The sequence below is a fragment of the Bison bison genome, unplaced genomic scaffold (genome assembly GCF_000754665.1).
Source record: "Bison bison bison isolate TAMUID 2011002044 unplaced genomic scaffold, Bison_UMD1.0 scf7180017864215, whole genome shotgun sequence".
Taxonomy (NCBI): Eukaryota; Metazoa; Chordata; class Mammalia; order Artiodactyla; family Bovidae; genus Bison; species Bison bison.
In genome coordinates, this window is record NW_011494787.1 from 1,343,383 (window position 1) to 1,349,492 (window position 6,110).

At 45.8% G+C, this 6,110-nt stretch overlaps 1 protein-coding gene across 1 annotated transcript in view; it reads right to left on the reverse strand.

Moving 5' to 3' along the window:
* CAPN14 (calpain 14) overlaps window positions 1–5,800 on the reverse strand; it is a 36,951-nt gene extending 31,151 nt beyond the window's left edge. The window contains exon 1 of the mRNA XM_010845285.1: window positions 5,725–5,800. The gene's annotated coding sequence lies outside the window, so the exon portion shown is untranslated. The remainder of the gene's footprint in view (window positions 1–5,724) is intronic.
* Window positions 5,801–6,110: the final 310 nt, after the last annotated feature.

Here is a 6,110-nt window from a genome sequence, read left to right on the forward strand (position 1 = left end):
TATATATCTTTAAAGAAGTATTCCTAAGTCACCTTCAGGAGAGTCTAGACCCACATGCGGCTTGTTGGAAATTCTTGTGTGTCTTCCATGTATAGCAAGCTGTTCAAGAAATTGGCTTATTCCCAGATTGCCATAGCTCTCCACAAAGGGATAAATGGGTCTCGGTCATATTTGGAAATGCTCTTCGACCATTGTGAGTGAGCAGTGTTGGAGCAGGCCAGTAAAACAAGATCATGAAAATGAACAGAGGCTTGCTAACCAGGGCACAGGTATTAGCCAGCAAAGCCTAAAGACATGCTGTCTGGCCTGAGCACTTCCTTGGCTCCCCAGAGAGAGTTGAACCTCTCTGTCACATTCTTCAGGTCAGGATCCATTTGAACTCAGCAAATCAATAGTCAGAACATCAATCCTCACCTTGCCTTATTGGCTATACCTGCCTTCTCTGTAGATGTTGGGGGTAAAAGAGAGCTTTATGATGGGGAGGAGGATCCCTGGTGCCCATGATCCCAAAGAGGCCTTACAACAGTAACTGGAGCAGCAGTACCAGGTGAGACTCTGGTCTCTTCCATGCCTCGGGTCCCTGCCCTGATGTTCATTCAGATGTTTACTGAGGACCTACTGTGTGCAGGCACAGCACCAGGTCACATACATACATGTGGTTGTTGACCCACCAGTAAGGGTAGAGTCAGGGCTCTGAAAAGGAAATGAAATAAGTACATCCCTGCTCACAGGTACTATGGACCTGTAGAATCCTCCTACGGGATGACTGATTGCCAGAGAGCTCTGGCATCTCGCCACAGCCCACTGAGTTATCTGAGTAAAACTGGAATAGAAACCTAAGCTCCTTGCACAATGGCTCTGTCTACATGATAAAAAGCATCGGATTGAAAAAATGATCAATTCCATTCTCTTGACAGTTGGAACAAAAGAACAAGACTAAGAATCAGCCCTGGCTGATTTATCTTGGGCAAAGCTATCTTTCTTTTGTGTAACAGTCATTGTACAGTGTTCATGGTGTGCCAGATTTGGAATTAGAAAACCCAGAGGTGGCTGGCTTTGCTACCTCTTACCGTGTGGCCATGGGCAGACACTGTACCATCTCCCAGCTGTCTGGCTTACCTGTAAAATGGAGATGACATATCCTGTGCCCACTCTCAGGACTCAAAGAGACAACGATGTAAAGTGACTTGAAAAAACTCTAAAGCAGGGGATGGCATTCTGTGATCCATGGGTCAAATGTGGCCCACCATTGGCTTTTGTAAACAAAGTTTTATTGAAACACAGCCATGCTTACCCGTTTATGTATTCATGGCTGCTTTTGCAACATACAACAGCACAGTTGAATAGTTGGAACAGAGATCATATGACCAGCAAGTAAAAGGCCTAGCCCTTTGCCTCGTAGCTCAGTCGGTAAATAATCTACCTGCAATGCAGGAGACCCGGGTTTGATTCCTGGGTCAGGAAGATCCCCTGGAGAAGGAAATGACAACCCACTCCAGTATTCTTGCCTGGAGAATTCCATGGACAGAGGAGCCTGCCAGGCTACAGTCCATGGGGTCACAAGAGTCGGACACGACTTAGTGACTAAACCACCACAGCCTTTTACAGGGAAGTCTGCTTTAAAGCACTATCTAACCCAGATGGATTGTTGCTACATGGCGCTAGGAACAGGGATAAGCTCCAAGGAGGAATTCACAGAATAAAATGTGGTTAATTGAATTCATCACTGAGAAATTATCTTAATGCAACAGAATTTTATCTCTAATTGATTCATTGTTGGTTTTTTTTTTAACAGACTCTTAACATTTTGAGTTACATTTGTGCCTCAAAAAGACTTAAAGATATGGCCATTTCTCTCTGCTAAAGTCTGGTCTCTAATACATTTTTTACAGGTGATGACATCAGGCATTCCTGAGCAGATTTCAGGTGGCTTTGTGGCTTTGTGGGTACTGATGACGAATAGGAAAACCCATATCTCTATGAACAGATCATGACCGGTTCATGAAAGGGGAAATGATTTTACAAAATTAATGGTTGGAAAGGATCTTGAAAGTTTTTACCATTTAGACACCTGTCTGCATTTAGATTGCATTTTTAACAGAAAATCCCAAGACTTTGTCTTTCAGGAAACAATAAAGAACACAGTCCAACTATGAACTATTTTGAAGGCAAGAATAAGATTTGTTTCCTGGATTCGCAGAGCCCAGTCATGAATAAAGAAATGGTTGATATGTGTTTGCTGACCAGCTGACTGACTGAATGAATCAATGTTTCATTTGTAAAATGTAAGGAATCATAAAACCTGCCCTCCCCACCCCTCCTAGTATGAAGCTGAAGGAGAAAAGGACGGAAAAACTTTTTGTGAGATATCAACCATGTGACTGCTCTTCTGTTTTTCTGATCACATCCCTGGGACTGGTTTAGGCTGAGACTTGGTTTCAGTGGCCTCCCTAACAACACCTCTTCTCATCCAGGTTGGCTGTAGGGGGTGGTATGCGGGATCTAAAGCAAAATGCCCTGAGGCACAAAGTAAAATCAAGGGCAGCTTCAAAAAGCAAAGGAGTCTCCATAGCAACCAGGCACCTGGAGAGGATTCTGGGTTTGGGGTTGGTGGGGAGAAAAGGCCGGAAGCTCCCTGCCTTCACTGGTAATGCTGGGGTGATTACATGCCTATGTGAAGATGTAAGAACTTGGCTGATGGAGTTCCCTGCCCACTCTCAGCTGCCTCATCTTCCATCTGACTCCGTGAGACACTACACTGCCACAGATCTTTGTAGAAGTGTAGACACCCCCAGAACGGGAGTGTACACCCTAAGTTGCCATGTAACTTTCCATGGGCTTAAGAACCTTCACTTGGCCCCTGCAGAAGGCAGACCCTGATATTAGTAACTCTTTGCAGCTGAACTGAACATCAGGCTAGAAGAAACTTGGTGTCCTGAGCAGCAGTTCCAACGGCTCTAGCTGCCCAGACTCACTAGGGTGAGCCCTGGGGCATCTTTTTCACAAATCTTTTTTTCACTTCCTTACAGGCTCTTAGACTGGAACCTCAGTGGGGTCACACTCTTGCCCTCTCGCCTGCTTCTGCTCTTAGAGTTCCCACCCCAGGAAACAGCAGCAGCCTGGTCTTAGAGCCATTCCCTACTCTGATTTCTCCACCATCTCCCACACTTTTGAAGAACCAACCTTTTTGATCTTTCTCCCTCTGGACATTTCAAAACACATCTCAATAGGAAGGAGTTTTAAAACAGATGTAAATGAGTTCCTTTTTATTTTCAGAAGTATTTGCATCTGAAGAGACTCACAGGCTTTGAACTGCATTATTTGATTAAATAAAAATAGATTTCCTTCCCCTCCTCCATACAGAGGGTGGCCTCAAACCCACATGGTCAGGCTCTCGGGGTTTGGACCTCTTTCTGGGTAAACAACCCACAGCACACACCCTCTGCTCTATCCCAACACACCTTTCAGTCGCACACAAACACAAGATGTGTCTTGCCCTCTTTGGTTCAAATTGCATCCATTCTTCAAAGCTCAGCTCATTTCCCCTCATCCACAAAAGCCTTCTCTGGCCCTCTGGCACATTTTTGCTTCTCCTCACAGCTGAGTTAACTGACAGATGCACAGATTTTTTTACACCTCAGGAAAGGTATTCTCAGGACCTCTGAGCTCGTGTGACTGTATGAGAAGAAGACTGTTGTAAAAGGAGCAGCCATGAAAGAACAACCCTGAATCTGTTATGACCTGGGAGGGGAGATGATGCTGGGTAACAGCACTTCCTGCCCCAAAAAACCTTGGTCCTGGACTCGAGAAATGGATGGCCTCCCATCTCAGGCTATGATGAGCACTACTCCAGAAAACCGAGCTATGCAGTTAGACACCCAGGCAACACTTTGGAAAAAGGAAGCCAATCAAAAACATCTTTGGGGGGACTCCCCTGGCTGTCCAGTGGCTAAGAATCTGCACTGCCATTGCAGGGGACACGGGTTTAATCCCTGGTTAGGGAACTAAGATCCCACATGCTGCATGGTATAGCCAAAAATAAACAAATAAAAATAAATTTAAAATAACAATCCTTTGGGAAAAAAATCTTTTTGGGAAAACTATCTGGCAGTCAGTACTAAAAGTAAACATGTATACATCCTCTGACACAGCAATCCCTGGGTATTACCTAATAGAAACACTTGGACTTGTATACCACGAAACATGTACAAGGAAATTCATAACAGCATTATTCAAAATAGTCCTGAACTGAGAACTCCCCACAAGGCCATGAACCTGGATAAATAATACTGCGGAACATTCACACAATAGAATGCTACAGAGCATGAGAGTGAACAGCCATGAACTACACCCAACCCTACAGATGAAAGTTACAAACTCAGTACAGAGCGAAAACATCCAGACACAGAAACTCTATGATTCCATTTACATAACTTCCCAAAAAAGGCAAAACCAGTCTATGTATTGGAAATCAACTTAGGGGTTACCCTCGAGGTGGAGAGATTTGTCCCCAAAACAGTTGTGCAGCTAATAGTTATATCAATTCTATTCCTTCCTACTGATTGTTGCGATGGTCAGTAGAGAGATTTACAGTGGAAATTAAAAAGCAATAGATTCAACTTGTTAACCAAGTCTTTATATTAGACTCCTCTCCATGGGCCCTCAATGGCAGGGGTGCAGGATGAATCAGAATTTCCGCTCTCAACTACATCACAGGCCCAGAGAGAGGGCTGTCTTCTCTTCCCTGTGATGCTCACTCTGAGTAATGGTCAGTACCCAGCCCACCCAAGAATCCTCACTCTCCAAAGTTAGAGATACCCTCCCACCCTGCCAGGTCCAGGAGATCACCCCAGACTGAGACACTTAGGTCCACTTCACTAGCTCAAAGTTAGAATCACAGTTCTAGGCCTGAGCTCCTATAGATTGGATCTGGCATGTCTGGAACAAAAATGTTTAACCAGTATTCAGTCTGTGTCTCGCAGTATCTCCCTCTGCCTTCACGGGACAGACTTACACGCTGAGCTGAGAGCTAACCACCTCCCTCCACAGCCACCACCAGCCTCCAATGCCTAGAAGCCAGCAAAATGCATCAGCATTGTGATTTCTAGATTTCTCGTCTAAGCCAAGGCCACCCTTTAGCACCACACTGACACCTATCACGTGAGGGACCATTTCACTCTCGCAGAAGGTGAGCATCATCAGTGTTTCTTCACATCTGATTTCACAGAGGATATCAAGCCAACCTCGCTTCCTATTAGCACTCAGAGAGCAGCCTGCCTCCCAGAACATCGGACCCCACAAGGCCCCAAGCCCCTTCCAGCCCCCTCCTCAAATCGAGCAGGCTCAGAAGATCCCTGGAAGGGCCTCAGCCCTGGGAAATGACAGCAATTCGCAGCACTGCTAACTCTACCAAATCACCATGGATGGAAATCAGCTGGAGGGATCCCAGGAATCACCCAGGTCCAAAGACCCCCTGATCTGAATGAGGAGACGGAGCCCAAAGGGCTTAAGTCTACTGTTCTTGGTTACACGGGTGAGCAGACGCAAAGCTGAGAACACAATTCAGATCTCCAGATGCCAGGGCTCTGCCTATATAGACACTCTGACCTGCAAAGTTCATATCAGGAAAAGCCACTACCTCTCCTTTTCTGAATCCAGACCTCACAGAGGACCTGAGGGGCTCTAGGATAAAGTGGACCCACCTTTGAAGCCACAGAAATTTACCTGCACAGGAGATCTTGTTTCTTAAAGCAACTGGACAGGCTCTAATCCCAATGCAGATAGAACCCAGCTGCCAGAGATAGCTCCTTATATAACCGGTCCTTTCTAGGCACAGGTGTTGGGCTGAGTCTGAGTTCCCACCTCCCGGAGCCTTGGCTCCTCCCCACCCTGCTCCTTCCCCCTCCTCCCCAACTTCTCTGAAAGGGCGGGGAATGCCCCAGGCTTTGTGATGTTATCATACAAATTCAATCATTTTCTTGAGCTAACGTAGGAACAGAACGTGTTCCAGTAAGGCCTTGAGAAGGGTTAGTCATCTTCTCACTGCCAGTCTCGGGAAGCTATGTGACGATATGGCTTAGAGCATTATTTCATTGCAGGAAATAACACAA